The sequence below is a fragment of the Dermacentor andersoni genome, chromosome 2 (genome assembly GCF_023375885.2).
Source record: "Dermacentor andersoni chromosome 2, qqDerAnde1_hic_scaffold, whole genome shotgun sequence".
Lineage (NCBI taxonomy): Eukaryota > Metazoa > Arthropoda > Arachnida > Ixodida > Ixodidae > Dermacentor > Dermacentor andersoni.
This window is the reverse complement of record NC_092815.1, coordinates 239,576,045-239,602,471: the sequence shown is the minus strand read 5'-3', so window position 1 is coordinate 239,602,471 and position 26,427 is coordinate 239,576,045. Positions and strand designations below refer to the sequence as shown.

General features: G+C 42.6%; 1 long non-coding RNA gene across 1 annotated transcript; it reads right to left on the bottom strand.

The window, feature by feature from the left end:
- Positions 1-2,034: 2,034 nt before the first annotated feature.
- Positions 2,035-6,566, bottom strand: LOC129387100 (uncharacterized). The gene is made up of 3 exons (XR_008614405.2): positions 6,469-6,566; positions 4,422-4,476; positions 2,035-2,301 (listed from the first exon to the last, which is right to left on the bottom strand). It is a non-coding gene; the product is annotated as an uncharacterized lncRNA (long non-coding RNA).
- Positions 6,567-26,427: the final 19,861 nt, after the last annotated feature.

Genomic DNA, 26,427 nt, shown 5'->3' with positions numbered 1-26,427 from the left:
GACCTGATTTGATAACGCACTCATGTTCTCGCTTCTAATATACGGAATCTTGTACGGCGATCGCTCGCTCGGGCTTGTTGATTTTAGCGTTATAGTTTAGGGGCGTAAAAAAGGAAGTACACCATGTTTTAACTTGATACTGAGCTGCCACTAAGCGGGATGTGCGTTTTGGGCAACCAGTGTGGTAGATCTCATTTTGTGGCGCTCGATCCGGCCGCGATGAATGCTGCGCCGCATGTGTAGTGAAATTCTCGTGACACGCTTTACGTATATATCTCGAAATGGTGTTAGCATGAAGAATTTTCAGACAGAGACGTATAGTTGAATAACTGCTAGCGTACTCGGATGAAAGGCCGTGTTTGCGGGGCATGCATGAGCAGTGTGTGCGCTGCTGATTTCGTATAGTTTAAAAGTAGCAGTATATTTAAGGTTCCTGGCTGGCAAACAATCTAAATAATTTTGGAAAGTTACCGCAAGCAAAATACGAGACTTGAAGAGATATCTATCAGAAATATCTAGATTCACCCAATCTATTTATATGCAACTACAAACGCTTTTCGAGCATGAAACCTGCGATAAGCTCCGTCACTCGCAGCTTCGCAACTTAGCCGACAAAATTAGAGAACAATGAATTAGTCGCTCCGGGAAACACCTTTACAGGTTTCAAACTGAAGGCATTGCGTTTGACGATAGTTGGAAGATTAGCTTTTTGTCTCTTTTACAAACAGTTTAGCAGCAGAAGTTATCTTTCGGGTGATATGAAAAGCGTTAAGCGCCTTTCGATGCTTCGGCGTTATGCAGTCTATGTGCTCTTAATCACTAGGCATTCGCATTGTGCCAGTCGTTATGCAAAAAAGAAGTGAGGCGAGCATACAGGACACAACAGTAGAGAAGTGGACAACACGAACGCCGACTATTAACTGAAGGGAGCACTGACGCGAAAGAAAAAAGACACAAAACTCATCTGCGCATGCTCAGGAATGGTAACACCACGTGTCAGTCGGGTACACGGGCCGGTCTACGTGAGAGATAACTGTTAAGGCGCTTAATCTCTTCCTTATGTAACGTAATCGAAGGCTGACTCACGCACGCACTTCCACCATTATAGATATGTCATGCCTCTACCATAAGACGCGTATCTTCATTCTTATGCCTGCACAATATCGCGCATTCATCTAACTCTGGCGTGCAGTTGCAATCTCGGCAATGTCCGGAAAGATTAAAAGGCGATCCACCGGTTAACGACCTTTTATGTTCCATTAGCCTCTGATTGATATACCGTCCCGTTTGCCCTACGTAGAACCGGCCACAGCTAAGGGGAATTTTATAAACCACACCCATACGACAGGCAGTAAAACTGTTGTTCTTATTGTGCTTCACAGGGCAAATCAAACTGTCGGTGTTTTCTCATATCCTATTTTTCTTATTTCCGGCACTTATATTTTCTTGAAAATTGCGCCGATGCTTTTGGGAAGCAGACACTTCCAGGCATTGATACAGCCATCGTAGTTCTTGCAGGTTTTCGTTTTCGCTATATTATTACAGTTATCAAGTTGTCGCTCGGCAAAAGACGCACAATAATCAAAATTTCTCACTGGCTGACACTTATTATTTAGCAAAAGAGACTTGTTTCATCAGATTACGTACTCGTCGGTAATTGTGCCATCGACTTGCGAATGTACACGAGCACTAGCGAATAATCTGGAATGTAGGGTAGAAAATCTATAAATAACGTTCTTAAGAATCGAGTACATTGATTGCCACTATTGTTGTCTACAAGTACTGCTTGCCATTCGTGGCACCAGTTCGCCCATTAAATACATGGTTACCTCACACTTACAACAGCAATTGTGCGTATTCAGTGCGACAACTTGGAAATGAGCTTGCGATTCTCCTGCTGCGGACAAACGCCTGGCGATCTAATACACCGTTCACATATCACCTTGTGTTGCTTTGTGTCGTTGAATTTTATACAGTATTGCCGTGCTCAGCTATTAAAATAATCGCCAAGCAATTTGATTGGTTGCAACGATATTGAAGGAGACGAATTGCAACTTTTATTAATTGAGGTCACTGCCATAATCTTCATGGAGAACGTGAAGGTACCCGGCATTTTCTATTCGGAGTCGCTAGAACTGTCCTCTTTCGATGGAGTCGAGCTGTCTTCGTTTTCTGGGCTTGACTTCTCTGGCGAAAGGAGGGAAGTGAGGTCGCTCGCCGGCGCCGCCTTTTGTAGCTCGGTTAGTGGGTTGGTGAGGCCCATGGAACTCAGCGGGCCCCCGTCCGCGCGGCATAGGACACCTGCGGAGTCGACGAGCCGGTCACTCATGCATGTTCGACAGTTTTAAAAGGTCGTCCAATCGCTTCGCTAACGAAAAATTGCAGATTGCTGCTCCACATATGCAAAACTCAAATCCAATTCTACGTATTGACAAGCGTCGCGGAGCTGCGCGTTTCCGTCTCATAAATAAGCATGCAGGATAGGTCGGAAATAGCGCACGCATTCAAAGTGGTCAGAATCGCGTAATGCACCGCTGCTCGCCTAGTTCAACACGGTTTCGGTTGTAAGGCCAGGCCGAATAAAACGACAGCTCGAAACATTCCCATTTGTCGCTTCGTGTTATTAATTCGGTTTCTCCACGCAATCTCGTACCTTTATGACTAACCGAGACGCTAGAGTGGCAGCGCCTAAACGGCGTGGGCCCCAGTTCAAATCAACGGGTCAGGGCAAATTTCTGTACATGCCTGAAGCTTATTTTCTGAGAAACCCGCATGGGGTTCTTTTGTAGATTCGTGCTACTAGCAGGCGTATAACGTGTTTCTTCGCCTAAAACTTCACCCACCTTGCGAATTTTGGCGGAACATATTTGGTACGAACAGTAGCATCGAACGGGTTGTTATACTGGGCAGAACATCTAAAGGCCCAAGACGCACAGTGGGTGAGAGATGAAATATTGTCACGGGCTGGTGACTGCATCCAGGTAAACTCGCAACACAAGACACTCCAAAAAACTCGCCTCGGCCGAGCATTTGCGCACGACATGCAGGACATCTTTGCTTCAGTTGCAGTCAGTCATATGCAGAGGTCGCGCCGGACGCGGCAGCTTACAGGCTTTGCCATTCAACCCGTATATGCATGGTGCCTGTTGACACAGGACGCCAGAACAACGCCGTTGATGTTTGCCATTAAGGCACATAATCAAAATGACGCTTCACGCTGGTGCCGGGTACTTGGAGACGACAATGCATGAAGCACAGCAACACGCGCACAACATCGTTAGTTTACAGCAAATTAAGTGCAGCTTTGTTGGCAAGCGGTAAAATATTGATCACGAGTGCAAATATTTCACTGCTACAAGCTGCTTCTCTGCACGTCAGTGAGGTGTCGCTGACATTTCTGCTGTTTTCTTTCACATTGAGACTTCTTTAAATACTATATGCCTGGTATAAAATAATCGCTATTATTGCGATATTCATGGCCCACAAGTAAATGCGAGGTTATCGTACCGCTCATCTGGCTGTGAAACAAACGGCTTGAGTGGGCAAACCGGAGAAAGTGACGTAAAAATGTGAAAAATATTAAAATAGGCACTATCGGTATATTCCCGTCCGCCTCCCGGATGCGAGGAAACAACAAAATAGAGGTACAGGGGGTGGTCGGCCGTTTTGGGAGAGGAGTGAACCACAATTTGTATTTGTGATAAAGAAGTTGCATTGTTGAACTGCAGCGCTCACAAGAGACGAAACACACAGGCAGAATTGATAAATAAGCACTGTTTAAGTTGTGAAGCACGATGAGAGAAAGCCAGGGAATGAAAAAAAGCACACTCGTCTTCGTTCCTGTGTCTTCGTCGTCACTCTGCACATCTCAATCATAAATCTAGACGAACTAGGTCGACAACATGCGTGACGAGTCTAGTACGTCTGAAGCCGTGAAACTGCTTTTTCAAAATCTGCAGTCTGATTCCATGGCCATTACAATACTAAAATAAGGAGCACACAAACAGCGCCACAGCCAAAGCATTGTTGCGAAAAGGGGACATATAAGCTTTAGGCCTACAACTCGCAGCTCTAAAATGCTTCAGCCAAGAGCTAGGCTACCATGTGCTTTAGCCCAATGATAGATTTAGTTTGGCTTAGGCGTGCAGGAAGACCTATGCTTTATTAGGCTGCCATCTGGCTGCTTCTGTGCTAAGTTATTGCCCAACATGCTAAGATCGAGAAATGCTTTATTTGAATCACGACGTATTCATTTTTTTTTGTAAATCAAGACTAGTATCACTTATGAGCTCAACGGAAAGATGAAAGTACTGGAAACAACCGTCTGCTTGTGTGTGCCTCTTGGAGAAATTTAGAAAGTGATGTTGGTGCCTAAAATATTTTATAATGAAGACGAACATTATATTAAACAAAAAGCTTACCGAATGCGATTGCGACGACAAGGAAAACAAGCAGCGAGGTCTTCACCATCTTGTTCTGGTAGAAAAGAAAATATTAAGAAATGCTACATAAAGCATACGTCGTGTGTCGTGTAGTGTGTCACTTTATAAGCTATGCATAAGTAGTCGCACATTTGTGATATAAGTGAATACTTTCATATACATAATAACACACACGAGGCGAACAATTATCTGTCTGGCATTGAGCGTGGGGTTTAAGGGAAAGTACGCACCGATTTCTCTACAGCCTTAATGTATGCAATGAAGACATCAGGAGAATCAGCTGACATTTGAATATGTGCGTCATTTCGCGTAAGGAATGCAATACTTCGGCCCTCCACGATTACAACGGTCATTCGAAACTGTAGTATATAAAACACACCATCGTGCGCGTAAAGATTTCGCAACTTTATTTCCACAAATCATCCATGCACAGTTACATTGGCCCTCCTAAAATTTGCAGTGACCATTCCATGCTTAACATTTTGGCGATGTTTTCAATAATTTCCTAGTGTTAAAGATCGCGTCCTGTAGGAAATACCAACCGCATGCATAGATTCTCAACTTGTCTAAAGTGGGGGTGCTTTAGCTCCAGCAACGATAAATTCGGATGAGTTAGTCATTTAATACAGGCAATGAACAGGAATGTATAGGAGCGAATGGTTCGTTTATTTCCATCACTGTTTCAGGCACAACTTGGTCTCGAATGACAGAGCTAGAGGCAGGTAATACCTTACTCACTACGGCCCTGTCACGCATACACTGGTTACGGGGCAATGGCACATATATGCATGCAACATTTTATCCACTTATACACTTTCAAGTTTATACGATATTTACACTTACGTTGATATAGACAAAAATAAAAAAAAGACGTAAAATTTCACACGTTACACTGGAACAATAGTGCATTATGCCTGCTTCAAATACGCTCTTTTCTTTTATTTTCTCCGACAGCTCAGGAGATACGACTTCATTGCTTCTTTAAAACTGTCGAATGATATAGACTGCCTCACTTTTTAGATCGAAGCCGGGTGCGTATTTTTAAAGTTTGTTAATAAATAATTAGGCTGTTCGGGTGCATAGTAGATCGTGTGTTTTGATATCTCGAAGCGAACATGCCGCAGAATACATGCTGTATTACTGGAAATGTATGCATCATAAAATAAAAACTAATTTCTTGCAATTTCGCACCATATGTACGAAATAAAGATTGAATAATTGATTCATCTTTAAAATAATCTGCACCCGCTGTGATTGCTTAGTGGCAATGGTGTTGGGCTACTATGTACGAGGTCGCGGGAACGAATTGCGGCCACGGCGGCCGCATGTCGATGTGGTCAAAATGCGAAAACACCCATGTACTTACGTTTAGGTGCACGTTAAAGAACCCCAGGTAGTCTAAATTTCCGGGGACCCCAATTACGGCGTGCCTCATAATCGATCGTGGTTATGGCACGTAAAGCCCCATAATTTAATTTTTGAATCATTATACGTCAAAAATAATGTCGCCGCATGATATTCGCGACTGATGTTTTCACTTGAAAGCGCGGCTCGTTTCTGAGAATTATTCACACATCAATGCTTGTTTTGCCTCTTAAACTGTATAATAATAAGCAGTGATGAAATATAGTTGATTTTCATTGTCATGATGCGAAAAAAGAAAGAGTGTGAAAAAAAGTTGTTTTAAACAGCATGAATAGTTCACAGCCATGTAGAAATTTTTCTGAGCGCTAACAGCTGTGCGTTAACTAAAGAAAGAAAGTCGACGATGAAGATGAGATTGAATGAGCGAGACACAAAACTGTCTTTTCAGCCATGGTTGAACCAGAAATCTAAGGTTAAATTGCTTATTGCTACATTGCTTATTGCTACACCGCTTTGTACTATGACAAAATGTCTTTTTTTACGAGTCGAATACAAACAAGGTAACCTTTAAGACACAATAGAGAACCTTAGTAAGCGGTTACGAACGGTAAATTTCGGATAAACATGCCATTCTAAACTAATCAAGGTGCAGAGCTCTTACCTTTGATGCGCTTTGACGCGTTGTTTGCTCGCCAGAGGCGTTGTCAATTCTGCTCGCTCGAAAAGGCTGTATACGCTTTTATAGAGCAAGTAGCGTCATAATGTGTGACGAGTAGCTTGCGCTCTGTTAAGTACGACGATACATACACGCCGTTATTGCCTCCCCCCCCCCCCCCTTTTCCAGCTGATGTGAGATCCATAAACGCTGCGAAGAATGTCAGTGGCAGTGCACCGACGGGCAGACATACTGCCTTGAACCCGCGTTATCTTCGGTCGTGTCTACCGAAATTTATAAGCTTTGAGAAACCGCCCGGACGAGCAGCTCCATTGTGTGAGATGACGTAACAGTCCTTCTTCCAAGTGCGCTTTATAGATGCGCACAATCAGCCCGTGAATGACAGCGGTAAATGTAACCACGCGTCGGATAAAGTGGTGTGCGGAGGAAGCGTGTTACGCAGTCGAGTGCAAAGCTGACGCTCTCGACGCTGTCATCGTGATAAGACGTTTATGTCCGTCATTTCACGTTGGTTCTAGATGCATACATGTGTAGTCGAATTTGATAAGCGGTCTCTAAGGACACTTTCTGCAGCAGTTCGTGGATCTCATGGTAATGCTGCATGGATGTAGCTTTTCCTTTAATAAGAATCATTCCTTGCCTCATTCCAGGAGATTTGCGGTAGCTGAATAGGCTCCAGCCTCGCGTCGTTTCGGTCCTCTTCAACAAAAACGAATTCAGTTGTTCGATGGTGCACACAGAACTCCATGCTCAAACCATTAGTGCACGATGGCAAGCATAATTTTACATTGCCAACGCAAACTACCCCTTTCACATGTATGGCCCCCGGGAAGAATCGCTTAGCACGAGCAACAGCACGTGTACATGCAGAAATTTTCATTAGGACACAGGCGCGCGACTGAAACGCGCGAGTGATAGTCGATATTACTGCTGCCTTTCGCCTGCGTCACGTCAAGTAAGAACAAGTTGCTTAATAAAGTGGGAGCTTTGCACCGTTAAGGGTAGTTTTGGTTTGTTTCACGGCCGACGCCGTTACGGTGACAGGCCAACACTCAGAAAATTTGATGTTGCGATTGCACCTTTAAAGAAAGGGTATGTTGTCGCACTAGGCGGAAAGTGACGCAGAATTTATTTATCCGCGACATCGTTACGTATATTCAAAGCCCAAGAAAGTCTTTCGTAGATTGCTTTCCCCATAAAGTTCATCTAGGCAGGTTCGAACCCAAGAAATTCACACAGAAGACAGGCATGTTGCAGCTTTTGTGTTGTTGGTATCGGTACACATAAATCAATCAAGACCTTAAATAATAACACTGCTGTTGGTAGTAAGGGCCGGCTTAGAAGCGGTACATGGACACTTAGCACTAATAATTGCCACTAATAATTCGCCACGTAGGAGTAGTAAAGCAGCCTGTGAACATTGGTAAGGCTTAAAAAGCAGCCACGCGAAATAACAAATGTACGGACGTGCAGAAATATTCCATAATATCATTGTTATTAACAAAGAGAAGCATTGTATCATCAATAAACTTAATTTCATACGAAATCTCGTATAAGATTCCATCTTGGCATTGTGCATCCCAGAATATGCGTTGGTTGCGCTCGTAACATGTCCTTAATCTCCTTGTTGCTGTAGAGAGACGTTTCAACATTAGCGAACAGGCTAATCAGTGTAAGAATAGCTTTTTATAGAGAACTCATAAGCACGCTACACATGGGTCGTATGCGACTGTCAGATAAACACACCACGTGAGATTCGTAAAGGGTGCAGATTGCAGATTTTCAAACGCCCATTCAGCACCCTTATTTGCGTTAGCTTTTGTTTTTGTTTGTTCGGACATAATCGATTCAGGTTTTATCAGTATACACGAATGTTAAACATGTGCCGATAGAGGGTGTAAACACGAAAAATGTCTTTTTAGCAACCTTAAGGGTACAAGATTCTTTACTGCGTTCTTCGCCAGCACCTGCTGGCACTTTAAGGCGCTATGTTAGACGGCACTGCTTGAGGTTCGGTCCAAATCACAAAGGGAAAATACATCCATGTTTTTTTTTTTGTCGAAGTATAAAGATCACTCATCATGCCATCGCCTTCGCACCAACGTCGTCGCCGTTGTCTGGTTGCTATGGCGACGTCCGCGCGCGCGAACACACACACAATTTCTTGACTTGCAGAAAAATATCGGCTGATCTAGTAAGCATTGAAGAAACTTAAACGGTGTTGGACGGCTAGCTAACCGCAGTATGATTCGCGGAGCATTGATTTTTACAATTTGTGGGTTGCATATTTTCTTAGAACAAGCTAGTCAAGCAAAGAGGTGATGCCTCTAGTGAACGATCCTTACCCAAAATTCCAGCTTGCTGCCAAATTTGAGCATAAAGAACGCTTAAGTAACCACCTAAAAAGTTAATTAATATTTATAGAAGAAAAACCGCGACCAAGGTTCATAGCTGTGGCGACTTAGGTACTAGAATTTTCACGATAACCACTAATGTTATTAACAATAAGCAAGTTTCACTAATGGCCTTTCTATTTATTCTCATTGTGGGGCATGCTGGAGTTGTACAACGGAATTCATTCAATACTCGAAGTGCACTCTTCCGCTGGGATCGTTGCGCCACAACCACTACCACTCAGGCTAAAAATGTGACGGCAAATGCGTTTCTATTCTAGTTCTCTGTAGTGAATTTTCCTTCAGTGAGTCAACATATTGTCAATTGGTGTGACTGTACACTGCCGGCAGGTAAAGTGAAATGTGTAACTCCAATGACTTTATAAGATCAAAAGAAACAGTCAATAATTTTTTAACAGGAAGACCTTGAGTAAGGTCCCAACTTCATTTTACATGGTGACATAGGCCAGACAGGAAAAATATTCTATATTAAAACACCCAGAATTACGTTCGAATATATCAAAGTACACGGCAATGCAAGGAAAAAGAAGTCAGGGTAAAGTACGGAAAACACCTTCAAAGCTCTTGCAACGCTCCTCGGACCTGCCTGCGGCCCCTGTTACTCGACCAGGTTACGCGGCATCATAAGCTCTATTGAGAGCAACTTCCAAGTTGCTCTCGATAGAGCTTATGATACCGCGTCAAAATTGGAGAGACAGTCGGAATTGCCGAAGAAACAGGCCTTACCAGAATCTGGCAGATCTCCGGCCTTTATAACAAAATATTCTAATTCACTCCCAAACATAAACATCCTACGAAAATACCACCCAATATTATCAAGTAACGAGCACCCGAGAAAAGTGTCCCCGGATATATCTAGGGTTACCTATCGCCGCAACAAGAACTTTAAATACATGTTAGTGCACGCAAAAGTCAGCCAACAGCATTCCCCCGTAATAAAAGCATGTGTTGGCCCCAGGTGCAAAACCTGTAGGCACCTTCAAAGTGACATTAAAATTAAAAGCACCGCAAATAGTTATACACACGAAGTCAAATCTAGCTTCACTCGTACAAGTTAGGATGTGATTTATATGCTTGAATGTTCATTCTGTAAGAAACAATATATCGCTGAACTGGACAATCAATGAACGTCAGATTAAAAGGACATCGCGCGGACACAGCATAAAGGCTTCCCAAAGCCGTCGCCGAGCATTTCAACCAACCAGGTCATAACTTTGATGAACTTAAACCCTACACCTTACAAATTTTCGTGCTGAACGAGAAAGAAAATACAGAGAATCATACCTTATACATAAGTTCAAGACACTGCAACCAATATGCATAAACGTTTCAAAGGAAGCTTTAGAATCTATTCGCTATGCTAAATTATCAAGCTATAGACAACAACACTTAGTTTGGTTTCTTAGCCTTCATTTCTTTTATTTTTTTTATTTTTTCCTTCCTTTTTTCCCCAGCCGGCGTGTCAGACCAACACCCTCTAGAGGGTGTTGGTCAGACGCCGTTGACACGCCGGCTAACACGTGGGCTTTGACACGTGCTTGACACTCGGCCGGGTCACTGGCCTTGTGCACAGCGCTTCTTTATTCTCAATTCGACACGCTGACACGCCTTCGCTCGTTGCCGCACCCACCCGCCTTACACCCTCTCCGCTTTAGAAGAACCCCACCTATATATACTGTGGCGAGGAAAGCATATGTCGCCTTGAAGAAAAGTCCACTTGTCGAAATTTTGGCTCCTGCTTTCACCTTGTTCTCATCTTGCTCATCGTCTTGAATTTCCATCTCCCGCCTTCCCCGTGTTTTCCCTTAAATGTACGTATTTTGGAGGTGCTATTTATTTGTGATGTGCGAGAGAATCTACAAATAATCAATGATGACATCTACCCTAACAATGCAAAATTTCACTCTCACAATATATTAAATGGGCTATTGCAAGATCATTTATTCAGTTTAGGTATATATACGGTCATTGCAACAGACGCCTCACAGTGTGGAGAAAAATTTGGAATGAGCATTTTCGCTCCTGCTCTAGACTGGTCATTCTCATTTAGGATTTCGGACATTTTAACCGTATTTCTGGCTGAATTTCTAGCTGTAGTGCTAGCCTTAAGTAGGCAAAATTAAGGAATATCGATGGTCTTCATAATAATGGATTCTTTATCTGTTATTATGACGGTATTATTTATCTTCCCAATACCATGCAAATCTTGGCCAATGCCCCGCAGTGAGTACGCGCCATCGAAGAACGATATCCTATAGAGAGTATGTAGAGTATAGCATGGATAGCGGCGACATCCTGCTGTCAGATGATGTGTCGGTTCTAGCTCCTCTAGGCATGGACTCTGGGCCGGGTTGATTAAGTACCGGGTGGTTTTTCGTTAGTTTATCCATCACTGTGCTTACCTCTTTTTTCATTGAAGGTTGAAACAGCCTATTTTATTTTTTCTTTGTATTGGAGGCCGCATTGATGGCCAGGAATTCTCCTAGAATGAGGAGTTCCCCATGGACAGCCTCTCTTCAAAATTATTAGGTACCTTTTGAATTCTTTCTCCACAGCGCAGTGAGCAGCATTGCCTGCGCGCTAGTGCCTTTGGGTGGATCTCTATCAGGTTGAACAACCCCTGAAGCGATACAAGAACAACTACATGCGATGACTCTTCACTACCACAGCGTCACTGATGCCATGCAGTTTGGGCGAGGTCGGATAGTGTGCAGGTCACCAGACCAGGCATGTGTAGCGGACCTCCTCAAGTTTTCCTCACTTGCATTCATGCCGATGAGTGCATATATTCCACCACACCTCGCACACGCAAGGGGCATTGTGCGTAGCATCGACTTGCAACTAAGTCCATCTGAGAATTCCTTAGAGAAGCTTTCTATGGAATGTGCTGTAGCTGTTTACCGCTGCAATCGCGTTGTGGACAATAAGAGAGTCCCCACTAAGTCAGTGACTGCGACTTTTGCCAGAATTGCTCGTCCATCGGAAATAAAAGAGTGGCCTTTACTGTTCAGAGTCGATCCGCTCGCGCCACGTCCCCTACAATGCCGGAATAGTTGCTGCTATGGCCAAAGTGCTGGCGATTGTAAATCTGCTTCACGCTGCTTCACATGTGGTGAGAGTCACTCTAACTCTAGGGTGATTGTATGGCCTAAGGTGAGAAGTGTTGCCTTTATTGTGGATCACATCCTGGTCACTATTCAAACTGCCCAGCTGGAGTGCAATAAACGCAGTTGTTGGAAATAATTGACGACACAATGTGTTCTAGGAGAGAGGCTATTGCCATTGTTAAGGTGAGGGCTCACCGGTACGCTGGCGTAACAGCACGTCAGTATTCTTTCACAGGCCCGACCATTGCGCAGACAATTGACTCTGCAGTTGAACAAGCAATCGCAAACACAATGGAGCGTTCAGTAGTCAGCATATCAGACTCCATATCTGAAATGGTCAGTACCCAGATTGCTAACCTTTTACAGACAGCTTCCACTGCCACTTAATAGAGAAGTTAAAGATAAAAGTACTGGTGGCGCGTTTCCCTCGGAAAACATCCATGAGACCTCCGAGTCTTCGTCGAATCCTGGCCAGCAGCATGTTTTAGTCTTGCACTTCTCCCCAGACGTTGAACTCGGCGCACGAGATCAGAAAGAGAACCAGTCCCCAACGAACCGAGCTTCGTCTATGTCCCCTCTGAATAAGTCCAAAAGGTGTCCGCCCAGTAAGGTTCTCAAGGAGAACATCTTGGAGAAGGTAGTTGCTACTGCGAAACTATCCTCAAAATAGTATCCTCGAGAGTAATGCAATGGAACTGTTGTTCGATATTTGCTGCTTACACAGGTTTACATTATCTTGCCGTTCAATTGACCGCTGATATAATCTTATTACAAAAAACATGGCTCACCCCAGATATAAATTTTCATTTCAAAAGTTATTTTTCATTACGATTAGATCGATCTTCGAGGGGGGGTGGTTTACTGCCACTGATATCTACAATTTGTCATAAAGCAATTTGTCATAAGCAGCTCCTATCCCCCGAGCTTTAAATTCTAGTGTTAAACGTAAGATTTCCGGCCTGTCGGACATGTTTTATAGCTAATGCTTACTTTCCTTCAGGTGTTCATGAAACGCGCAATCTGTATACCATAATTTGTTTCATTTATTATCACCTTGAAGGCCTGAAGGAGTTACACAAGGGGGCAATACAAACACGTGTAAGAGTGGTTACGTATAAAATAACGAAAAGAAAAGAAACATTGCTGATTTTGTGTGACTTTAAGCAATCAAAGAAAAATTTATAATTTAAAGAAGTAACACTGCAATACATTCGCAGAAAAAAAAAAAAAAAAAGGACTAGGTGGAAGGGTTGACAAGGGTAGACTATTCCGAGGGGTTTATGATGGGTTCGTGAACCATGTACACTGCGAGCTGAAAGTTATTCAAAGTGATTTGTTAGGTATTTCCGAAATTTCTTGCGCAGTACAGGTAACGAAGTTGTCAGTGAGCGCATTCCAATAAACGATTGCATCAGGAAAGAAGGAAGTGGTCATGGCAGATGAGCGGCCGGGTAAACTGCTATGGCAGAGCTGTGACTTATGCGATAGGAAGTTCGCAATGGTGGTTTAAGAAGGTGGTGCCTTCAGCGTGGATTGTAAAAAAAAAGAGTGCAGCAAATAAAGATGTGATATGATGCGGCATGACTTCAGTGTTGGCGGACTTATTGTTTGCTTCAAAGAAGTGACACTAGTGTACCGTGAATAATGTGAAGTCATGAAGGGGTGGCTCGGTTTTGAACGGATTCCAATTATTAATACGGCTAGGTAATCTTGAGATGGATGCCAGACAGCGGAAACAAATTCGAGTTGTCGACGGACAAACGTCACGTACGCCACCTTCTTTACCTCTGGGAATGCTCTAACCTAAATTTATTTGTAGATACCCGAGTGAGCGCGCAGCTTTGCGACGTATTATTTCGATATGTGTTATCCAAGAGAGTGATGACGTCAAAATAAGACCCAAGTACTTGTAAGATGAAGTGGCGCTGATGTTGACAGAGCTAATGCGATAAGTGGACTGAAAGGGACTGCGCTTTTGGGTAAAAGACATAGATTTGCATTTCGGTAAGTTGAGAGGCACGTGCCATTTTTCGCACCAAGCTGAGATGGCATCGAGGTCACGCTGCAGGCAAAGAACATCGTCAGAAGAGTTAACAGTGTTTTAAGCTACGCAGTCATCTGCGAAAAGTTGTAGTTTACAATGCATGCCAGTAGGCAATTCGTTCACATAGATTATAAATAATAAAGGGGACAGACAGGCACCCTGAGGGACGCCCGAAGTCACATCGGTAAGAGGCGAACGGTGATTGTTTGTGGAAGTGTATTGTGTGCCTGGATAGGAATTGTTCAATCCATCAGAGTAAGTTATTGCAGATTCCAAGTCCAGATAGTTTTTGCAGTAAGAGCTTGTGAGGCAGCTTGTTAAACGCTTTTGAGTAATCTAAGAAAACGGCGTCGATCTGCAGGTTTCTGTCCATGATAAGCAGAATGTCGTTGATGAATTCGGCGAGTTGGGAATCACACGATAAGTGTTTTCGGAAACCACGCTGAAATGAGTAGAAAAAGTTTATTGCTTCCTTGTGTTTCATTAGGCTTGAGGCTATAATATGTTCTAGTAATTTTGAGGGGATGCTTGTAAGGGTGGTTGGGCGGTAATTGGCAAGGTTCGAGCGGTCACCTATTGAAAATGGGCAAGAGATTAGCTTTCTTTCAGTCACCGGGAAAGGTCCCAGTTTCTAGCAATTGTTTTAATAGTACGCAGAGTATTTGTGCTGATACATAAGAGGTGTTCTCCAGAAGTGTACTACTTATACGATCACAGCCAGCGGAAGATGATAGTTTAAGGCTATGATTAGATTAAATATGCCCTCCGCGTAAATGTCTAGGTCTGGCATAGTTTCCACTGAAGCAGTGGAAAGCAGTAAGTGTGGGCAGGTCAGACACGTGAATGGGAGCAGTAAATAGAAGAAAAGTAGTTATTTAGGGCCGTTGCGCATTCATCAATATGAATAGGTTCACCATCGAGGTCAACGAGTTCGATGGTGTTAGATCTGCCTTTAGTGGAGAGCATGCGCCAAAATTTATTTGGATTTGATTGAAGAATTTAGAGTAGATTGTGACTGTTAAATTTATCTTTGGCTTGACTGACCTCCTGAATATACAGTTCTACGTATGCGCGATACCTTTCCCACGCTGCGGTGTTATTGTTTTGATTTTCTTTCCTGTAGAGACGTTTTTTTTACGTTTAAGAAGAGATTTTACACGTTTAGAAAACCAATGGTTGTTATAATCTGATTTTGCGACAATGGTGGGTATATACTCATCTTTTGTGTTTAACATTGTGTTTCCAAATAGCTCCCAGTCGGAGTTGACTGAGCCTGGCGAGAAAGTGGTGTGAAAGTCCTGCCAAAATGACTCTAGTCCACTGTTTATAGCCTCATAGTTGCCTCTTCGGTAGTCAGAGATTAGTTTTTGGGTAGATGATTTCTTACTCAGTGGGAGACGAATAAAAACGAGCAGGAGACAATGATCGCTGAAGCCTGGTATTGCGGTAAAGGCGGAAATGTCGTCCGGGTGGCTTGTAAGAAGTAAGTCGAATATGTTATCGCCTCTGGTGGGACATGCTATCATCTGCTGGAGGTTGAAATCTTCTGTTACTTCAAGAAACTGTTTTGCTTCAGTAGAAAAGGTCCCTGTTGATACAGACAGCATACTCCAGTTAATCTGGGGGTAATTAATATCTACGAAGAAAAAAAGCGCTGAATTCGGCGCCTTGTGTTTAATGTTTGCTAAGGATTTCGACCGGAAATCAATGAAAGCTTGCTGTTTATAAGGTGGTCTGTAACAAATGCCAAAAACTGTTTTTATCGTATTGTTATAGACACATACTCACGAGAGTTCAAGGTTACTATTGTGAAATATTAGGTAGGATAATAATATATTTCTAACAGCGATAAGAACGCCTGCTCCCCTTCGGCCTTGTCTACCGTTACGGTATAATGTGAAATTAGGGTTAGACGGAAAAACTTCGTTATCGTCTATGTCCGAGCTCAGCCACGTTTGTGTTATAATGATATCGGATTCTGTGTCGCTAATATAGCTGTGTAACTGATCTCGCTTTGGTACTACACTTCGTATGTCAGTGAATGCTATGTTGAAATTCAAAAACGTAGGCAGCCATACGAGAGCAGAACTTGAGTTAGTATTCTTGAGGCATCATTTCGTCGAGACCGTGGGTGTACTCACAGAATTTATGGCTCGCGTGTACACATGACGCACTGGTGGTGTGCATTCCTCAAGATTAGAAGACGCGATGACATAGAAAAAAACACTTATTACCGATATGAAGTTTATCGAAACTGAGTTTAAAAGCACATTTCTGAGTTCGGGCGAACTGTAATAGTTTAGATCTAGACGCGCACGTGGTAGCCTCGAAGTCTTCTCTGATGGCGTAGCTGGTATCTTTTAATTTTAGTCCATGAGACAGAATGTTGTCTTCTGTCTTAAAATGGGTGAATTTTACAATGATAGGCTGCTTTGATCCGCAAAATTTACCCATTCGGTGCACTCGCTCAATAGAGTTGGGTTCTAATTTAATGTTTAGATTATCTGCACACCATCACAGTATTTTATCTTCGGACTTCTTCCATGACTCACCGACACAGTCGTCTAATCCTAAGAAAAGTAGGTTATTTCGTCGCATCCTATTACTAGTATTTGTGCTTGCAGTTTTTAGGGCTGCAATATCGTTGCGGATCTAAGTTGTTTGGGATTTTGAAAAATCATTGCCTGGTGTTTGTCTAGTGCATTCCAGCGGTGTTGCGCGTGATTGAAGGGGTGATAATATCTTGTCTTGGTTTGCTTTTAAATGCAGGTATTTCTACGATTTCTGCTCGAATTGCCTCTAACAAAGGGGCGAGGCCGGTAGCATCGAATGGGCCTGGATTGAACTCGACATCACCTGACAATAACAGCATAAGTTCCGAAAGCAGTTCAAAAGCAATCATGTCACTACATAAACGAATCACAACGCACCAATTTACGTGAAAGGGGCAAGACACCGCAATGAGAAAGTGGTCACTACTACGAAAATCCTTTGAGTTGCCGAAGTAACAAACCTGGAACGATACGTGGATCAGCATGGTGCGCCGAGCGATGTCGTGCCCCACGCAGGCGCCATTTCATTCCCTGTTAAGTAGTGCTTGGTGCGCTCCTGTGACAGTGACGTAGGCGAGGCGTGGTGTTGCCAGACGGGCACTTCCGTGCGCGCTGGAATTGGATTTCCAGAAGAAAAGGTGGCGAAGAAGGGTTGGTTGGTTGTGACGGGTTCAGTTGCGTTGACAGTAGATGGCGTCGGCAATCGTAACGGGTCCGGTAATGTGCACGGGAAGACAAGAGGCCAGCATAGCAGCACCTGGAACGATACGTGGATCGGCATGGTGTGCCGAGCGGTGTCGGGCCTCGATTACTAAGTGCGGAAGGGATATTCTACAAGCGAGCGACCTTAACTTCACCATGTTAAATGCGGCTTAAAAACAGGCCAGAATGACTCTCGTTTGTGGGATTGGTAACAGGACAACAACCTTAACTGTGTAAATTCAGGACGCACTACTTTCGTCAGAGGTCAGGCTACTTCTGCCCTAGACTTAACTTTCGCAAGCTCCAGCCCTTCTCTGTTCGCCTAGTCGACTGTTGCTTATGCCACAAATAGCGACCTGTAGTTTTTGAAGGTAAATGTCCAGTAACCCTCCTCAGTTTCTAATGAATTCCCCCTTTCATATTTTACAGTAAATTTTAAAATTCCTTGTGATCCTCATTGGCTTCTCTGACTGATGCTAGTCTCAAATCGAAAGAATTGAGCATTTGTTCTGTTTTAAAGGTTTCTCTGAGAAAATCTGAATTCGTGCTACGATCAGCTAAATCGAATTTTTATCCTTGGTGGAATGATTATTTTTTCGGTGACTACAGGCGAAGAAAGGCAGCTTGGAAAAATTGTTGCATAATCAAACCGCTCAAAACTTGATGTATTATAAGTTATATGCTGGTGCTTTTAGACAGATTCTGTTGAAGGAAAAAGGTGAGTGTGACATTACGCATATTTAATTTCTTTCTAAATAAAAAAAAACGCACTCTATAGCTTTCTGCGGGCCAATAAAATTATTCTTGACCGATAATTGCAGAATCCCTAGTTTTGTCTCCCGAAAGAATAAATGATTCATTGGAAGAAACTGCTACAGGGTTAGAACATGCCTTTTCTTCCCAACTTCTATTAGCTCCACTGATGTCACCAACTGTGGAAGATTTTACGGAAATCTACGAGACTGAATTATCAGATATTTTCCTAAGCTTTCCATCAGCTGCTCCGGGCCCCGATGGAATCACTTCGTCCGTGTTAAACATTTTATATAAAGAATCAAAAATTATTTATTGGACATCATCAGTTATACTGTCAGAACAACATGCTTTCCATCGGAGTGGAAAATTGCCAAGGTCATACCCTTGCTGAAAAAACCAGGTGATGGTTATGTATCAGAAAATATTGGACAATAACTTCGAATTTCGTAAAATAGATTAGAAGTGTTATAAATATTTGTATGATAACTTTTCTCAATGAGCGATCATTCCTGAGTTCGAAACAAATTGGTTTCAGATCACAGTGCTCAAAATGTCCGGCTCATATTGACCTTGAAAGCCGTATTCAATTGGCACGGCCCCAAAAGGAGTATGTGGCATTAGCCACACTAGAGCCCTCAAAAGCCTATGCCATTGTTCAGCATGTGATATTGCTCAATCACTTTCGGAACATTTACTTTCCAAGTTACCTTCAAGCATGGATTGCGGAATTTTTAAGGAATAGAGAATTTTATTGCTTCCTAAGCGGCATTTATTCGGCTAGGTACGCGCATACTAGAGGCGTTTCACAAGGAGCCGTACTTTCCTTAGTTTTGCTTAATATTCAAATGATCTCCATCCCATGTCATGATGATGTACATACTTACGTATATGCCGATGGCATAGGGATTTTCTCGTGGGCAAATGACATTCAAAATCTTTATAACATATTACAGACATCAGTCTCTGTTATAAAAAGATGGCTTGATGTGATGTATCTGACTCAACGTTAACAAATACTCGGTGCTCGCATTTCCGTTAAAGGACCCCACATATATTTCTATCGCTTATCATCTCGATATCATCCACAAGTAGAGACTGTAAAGTATCTCGGCGTGATATATGATTACCCTCTATCTTGGAAGGCGCACATTGACTATATTGCAGCATAGGGTATTCGTGCGGTTGGTTTGCTACGTAGGCTGAGCAATAGTCGAACAAGGGAAGAACAACGGTGTTATCATTATACTGCATTTATACTCGCCCGGTGTTGTAATTTGGGTCTGTATTGTACTCTGGAGCACCTGTATATAAAGTTCGCCCCCTTGTTCTTCTGGAGAGGCAGGCCTCGCGACAATGTTTAGGGCGGCCTAAATTCCCAACTAATAAAGCCTTATATCTGGAAGCTAGGATCCCTTCTCTTGTAACACAGTTTCGATTATTAGCTGTACAATCCTATTTAAGGCTATATGAATACCGTATAAGGCGTTGACAAAACAGTTCTAATCTCCCAGTTCGATTTTCTTTTTTGGCTTTTACTGGCCGCGATTCCACATACCTCAAATTATTTGTATCCAAACTCTCTTAGATCAACTAAACGTCCAAATTCGTGAGGTGACTCGTGTTTGTTGCAACACAAAATCCATTAAAGTTCAGTTCGATGGTACTTTTCCTAAAAATGCAAAGGCGCTATGTTACCACATTCTAAACTCTATCTTAAGTTATTATTTTCTGCATATACCGATCAAGACAGTTGTTGGCACTAAGGCTTCCCAATATGAAGAAAAGTGGAAATCGACACATTTTCTCCTATTCTCGATTGGTCGTTTTCTGTTCATGTCCCAAACTTCATACCAATTTATCTAGCAGAAGTTCTAGCTGTAATTCTAGCCCTTCGTAAACTAAATACCTCAACACATTCCACAGTGGTCGTAAGGGATTCTCTGTCTCTGTGCTCGTCCTTGTCTGCTTCTGATGACTCCCAGGTTTTGCGAACTTTCAAATTGTTAGTGCCCCACATTTAGCTTTGATTAGATTGGTTTGGATACCAGGATATAAGGGCCTATTTCTAAACGAAATTGCAGATTTGTTGGCGAAAGCCTCCCTGAATGCCCAGTCTTGGAAATCCTACCGGCATCAGCTTTCATCAAAGGGGCGAAATTTCGGAGGCAAGCGACGCTACGTGAATGTTATGCCTCTTCTTTAACAAAGTCTACAGATTTCCAGCACTTTCACATGCGAGCACTTGAAGTCGCAATCACTATACTACGCTGCCCAATTCCATCTCCACATTTTTACCTACACAAAGCTGGTCTGGCTCCCTTACCAAACTCTGCATCTTGCGGTGAATACGAAACAACAGATAATTTTCACATTGATTTTCAAATATATTCTCAAGTGCGAAAAAGAGCATAAGAAACGCCGTTCAACCTTCTTAGATTAGACCTAATTGTTAAAAATTTACTATCTTTGGGGCCAGAAAACCTTGGGCACAGCGACAGGTAGGTTGGCAATGCCGTCCATAATTTTTTTTCATGGTCACAAAGATTGCGACTGTCAAATCAGAACTTAAGGTTTTGTTATAGTTCTTCAAAATCCATTACATTAGCTTTATTTTTGTTTTCATTTATACCCCTGTTCTGTTAAAACCATAGGCTAGAATCTATCTATTACTTCCCATATACCTATTCACCAATTGTTGTTTCCAGTTATTTTATCATTCTTCTTTCTTATTGTTACATGCAACTGCCCTCTTGTGGCCAATCTCCCAGAGTGGGCATGTGCCACCAAGGTCCAGGCTCTACATCCACATCTACTATGGTGTACAGCCATGGCGGACGAGCTTGTTTGTTCGATGCCCCTATTTCGGATCGGAAGTATAGCATTAGTTGGTATTCATATAGGAAGTTTAGCTCTTTAAACTTGACGAACAGCTCTAGAGTGTGTGCACTATACAGATGGTCTGCAACAGAACGAATCGCCTTTTTCGTGTAAAATAGGTACAATATTTCTCGTGTGTTTGGTTCCGTTGCCGCCAATTAAATGACAGTAGCACAAGACCTTCTGAGAAAGTGGTTATGCGCGTCGACATCTTCTCTATGCACCTAGAACTTTACAATGCTTGTTGCGTAAAAAAATTCCACATGCCGATCTCATTTCAGACATCCGTAGAAAATAACACCTAACGCTTTTACGGTAGGAAAGAATTCAATATTATTTTGGGTTCAACGTGAAATATGAGAATGAGTAAGTGCGCAAAACGGAGAACTAGAGTGAAAAACAACTGCTTTACTTTTGAAAGGGTTTCCTCGTAGGGAGTTCCTGAGTGTCCAAATGTATATTTTTTCTAGTTGGGTTAGCATGCGCCACACGATGGGGTTCCAGAAAACAATAAACTTATGTCCTCAGCATATATAATGTATTATACTGAATAATCAACCTTTACGACATTGGCATAAATATGTTAAACACTGGTCCTAATATGCTGCCTTCAGGTAATTCATATTTGCCAGCTTGCACGCAAGACAGAGTTTTGTGTATAGACAGACGTTGATGTCTGTTAGACAGTTGGAGTTGTAGGAGTAATAGGAGGTGTAGTTCGAATAGTAGGCTGCAGCTGAAATCTAGAGAGGAGGTGAATGAATTCAAATAAAACGAACAAGTTCTGACTTAAGGTTCATACTCCATGCTCTACATAATTCCCACAAAATTAATGTACAGTAGTGACTACTTGCGATAGTATAAGGGTAACAACATGCAAAATTACGTTTGGATTTTACTCTCCCTGTCAATACTTGACTTTCCTTGCTTTAAGTACTGGTGCTGACAGCCTAAATTCTTCAAAACAAAAGTCGAGTTGAGTATACTACAAAGCTTTTTTTATTTTGTAGTTGGAGTCCAATTTATCTATTCAAAAAAGCACCGTAAACGAAAGACTAAAGATTTGTTCGTCGTTCCAGCATCACTACCCCATTTCGGGAAAAGCTGTTTATTTCGAGCAGCTGCAAAAAGAATTTCTGTTGCCTGTAATCAAATCACATACTTTGAAACTTTGCTCTTATTTGACTGCCCCGTTTTTAACTCTGCCCGCATATAACGCAAATTACTTTTCACAAAGGCGGTAATTCGCCGAAACACATCTTACGTCGCTAGAACACTGGCCATAATGTTCCACGAATTTTCACTAGATGTGATTTTCTGTCATTCATGGTTCTCCTGGGGTCGAGGGTAAATTCTGTGCTGTTCATAGAAGACGCCTATGACGCCACGTGTAGCTTGTATCAGTAATTTACTGCTAAGACCGCAATTTGTCTACACACTTAGAACTTCGTCTACAGATTAGCTATCACCTGGCCCTAATTTTAAGCAAATATGACCAAGCTACCTTTTTAGTGCACCGAGCGAATCGGGAAAACATACTAGGGACTACGTATAACCCATAAAAAAGGATAACATCTCCTGGGTTCAGTATTTATTTGCAGCCCTTCTTCTCATCGAGCCAGGAACGTAGAAGTTTCGTCAAACGCATGACTCCCACTTCTACCAAACGTAGAGTGCGTGTAATGACAATGCGTTCAATGGGCCATACATATGAAAACATGATTGTCATGGTGCAGAGACGAAAGGTGACGACATGAATCACCTCACTAGGCGCCTAATACCATATGCCATTTTTTCACATGCAGACACAGAATACAAAGAATTGTACAGCAACGGCATTATACATGACAAAGTCCAACATACAATTAGATATATAAGGCCCTATAACGTAAAACTATTCCAATATGCTTTTATTTCAATCTCCTGACGTCAAATTTGCCTAACCGCTGACGCAAGCATCGGGCAGTCACCCGCAGGGTTGTCTGAACAGACGAATCAGACGCTCTCCTCCTTCATAGGAAGTCACTGTTGTTTGTTTGAAAAACGAATAACATTGCCTACGCTGATCGGCTTGTCTTATCTAATTGGCTGACAAGAGGCGAGGAGCGCGCACAAATGGAGAGGGATTCGATGGGGCCGAGCCACTGCACTGAATATCGATAACCGGATGAAGAGGGTGGTGCCACCCGCCGTGGTTGCTCAGTGGCTATGGTGTTGGGCTGCTGAGCACGAGGACGCGGGATCGAATCCCGGCCACGGCGGCCGCATTTCGATGGGGGCGAAATGCGAAAACACCCGTGTACTTAGATTTAGGTGCACGTTAAAGAACCCCAGGCAGTCGAAATTTCCGGAGTCCTCCACTACGGCGTGCCTCATAATCAGAAAGTGGTTTTGGCACGTAAAACCCCATAATTCAGGGTGGTGCCGGCGTCGGCGATTGGTCCGCTTTCCCTTACTTAGCTTGCGGTGGCTGGTCGAAAATCGCGGCAGCATGCAACTAAAGCTTAAGAATGACGCTAAAACGGATCCTCAGCAAAGGAGAGCTGGTAGAACGAGGTCGTAAACGTTCCCAAAGTGCTCGAAAACGTTACACGGCCACGCAAAAAGTTTTATTATACGCAAATAAACCCATGCTCTCCGACAGGTGCGAGGAGCCAGTGCATCAACGATCGGCGACAGCCATCTTTTATTCCTTTCGGAACGGTGCAGCCTGCGGCTATTCAGAAGAAAATTCAGTTTTCTTCGGCATATTATTGCACCTTTCACGCGTGCACGTCAATTTGACGCAGTGAGTTGTTGCGGTTTTGTGACGTCGCGTAACAGGCAGGTGAAGTGGGTGCAACCCCAAAACTTTTGACCAATAGCCGAGGGCTAATGCCCAAAAGGCGTCGAATCAGAAGTAACTGTTTTTCATTTATTCGGTCAAAGCATGCATAATCATTGTATACACGTCATATCAGATGGTGAGCTATCGTGGTTTTTAGTGACGTCGCATAACAGACAGTTGAAGTGGGGCTGGCCCGAAAAAAGTTTTTACCAATCGTAGATGGCTGATTGCAGAATTGTAATAGAAAAGTTTGGAATAGTTTTACGTTATAGCGCCCATAGTTTCGTAATACGATATATGCATGTAAGGGAAGGCCTTACAAGAAATCTAATAACATGTTTCACAAGGGTATTTGGAAAGGTGAGGCAATTCATTGCGTGAAAATAAGAGGTTTCAGTTAATCACAAAAAGGACGAGACACAATAGACAGGGCTATCATTTTTTAGAGGTATAGAATTTTTAAAAATCGCCTGTGGTAGATAGCATAATACTTCTCCTTGAGTTGGATTACACGAGGTGGCGGACATTATCAGCAGGCGATATCGAACCATATAATCAACAAAGTAAAAATTGTTAATTAGCTTCTGAATTATTTACTTCACAGCATATATTGCAATTTACGAATTGTATCGGGTGAGCCTGCAGGACCTATCCACTTGAAATGAATTGCGAAGATGACAGAAGCTTCGAAACATTAATTCTCAACGTGCGAAACGAAATACATGGGCCTTCCAGTTACTTTTTTGCATCAATGCTTAAAAGAAAGTTTTCTTAAAACTTTCAGTGGAACAATAGTGAATTTTTGCGGCAAACTTGTTGGCCATGTCTCCAAACTGGCGACATTCTGGAAATTATTTAGAAGTGGACACGTCTTCCTATATATAGAGTGGCTCCACAGCCACCGTAGTCCTCCATAAAGAAAGCAACAAAATCCCAATGAAGAAAGGCGTCAGGCAGGGAGATACGATCTCTCCAATGCTATTCACAGCGTGTTTACAGGATGTATTCAGAGACCTGGATTAGGAAGAATTGGGGATAAGAGTTAATGGAGAATACCTTAGTAGTTTGCAATTCGCTGGTGATATTGCCTTGCTTAGTAACTCAGGGGACCAACTGCAATGCATGCTCACTGACCTGGAGAGGCAAAGCCGAAGGGTGGGTCTAAAAATTAATCTGCAGAAAACTAAAGTAATGTTTAACAGTCTCGGAATAGAACAGCAGTTTACGATAGGTAGCGAGGCACTGGAGGAGGTAAGTGAATACATCTACTTAGGACAGGTAGTGACTGCGGATCCGGATCATGAGACTGAAACGGTTCTACTTAAATCGAGGACGACGCAACGAGCTATGGACAGAAGATTGATGGGTTTAAGGTTAAGGGATAAGAAAAGAGCAGATTCTGTTAGGGAACAAGCGCGAGTTAATGACATCTTAGTTGAAATGAAGAAAAGGAAATGGACATGGGCAGGACAGGAAGGAAGATAACCGATTGTCATTCAAAGTTACGGACTGGATTCCAAGGGAAGGGAAGCGTAGCGGGGGCAGCAGAAAGCAATGGTGTCCGGATGAGATTAAAAGGTTTGCAGGCACAACATGGCCACAATTAGTAAATGACTGGGGTAGTTGAAGAAGTATGGGAGAGGCCTTTGCCCTGCAGTGAGCGTAACCACGCTGGTGATGATGATGATGACGCCTTCCAAACTCACCGGCTACAGTTCGTGAATTCCTATAAATGTAGTAAAATAATTAATTTAAAATTTAATTAGTGAATGTTTATCAATTAGCTCTACATATGTTTCCAATTTTGTGTAAGTAATGTCCACCTCTCTGAATAATCCAGCTCAAGGACTAGAATTAGGTTATCTACAACAGGCTATTTTTAAACGATTCCATAAAACTTGGCAGGGTCACACTGCAAGTACACGAGCACTGTGAAAATAGGGCAATACATAACCGAGAGTTGCTAATAGCCGTATGACACTATGACACTGCTAATGGCTGTATGAAACTTTCAAATTCCTGCGTAAACATTTTTGTCGAACGCAGTAATAATTCCAGATGTGTTTCTCTTCGCACATATATTTCCATATTTTTTCCCCATTTTCGCTAAATTTTAAGTCAGTGGTATTTATTGTTTTCCTAGGCAAAGGGGCCAATATCCACGCGTTCGCAAAACGCTCATAACGCTTCGAAGTGCTTGCATACGTAATTTATTGTAGAAGCCCAATCAAGCCAACCACGTTGAAATTTTCCTGAACAGCGCAGATTACTTTCATTACTTTCAGCAATCATAAATAAAGTGCCCCGGTTAGCTCACCAAGCTCATCGGGCCAACGTCCTATAATGCATGGGAATACTGTAACAACTAGGGTTCATGAAGTATACATGAAGCTCTTACTTTTCCAGAAAGGTCATAATTTTCTTGCATTGCACTTCAGGTGTCCCGAATTTCTATTAAATATAAGCATTGTTTAGCGAAGTTCTTTCGTGAGATTGAAAAGCGTAACCTATAACAGCGGCGCGACAGTTTTCAACAATTGCTTACAATTTTTTCTGCGGGAACAGTGCTTAATGCACACGCATTTTTCATACAGTATAAAACATTATATCATAAAACATAAATCATAACGTGTTCATTATTTTAGACAAACACAACCTCTGTGTA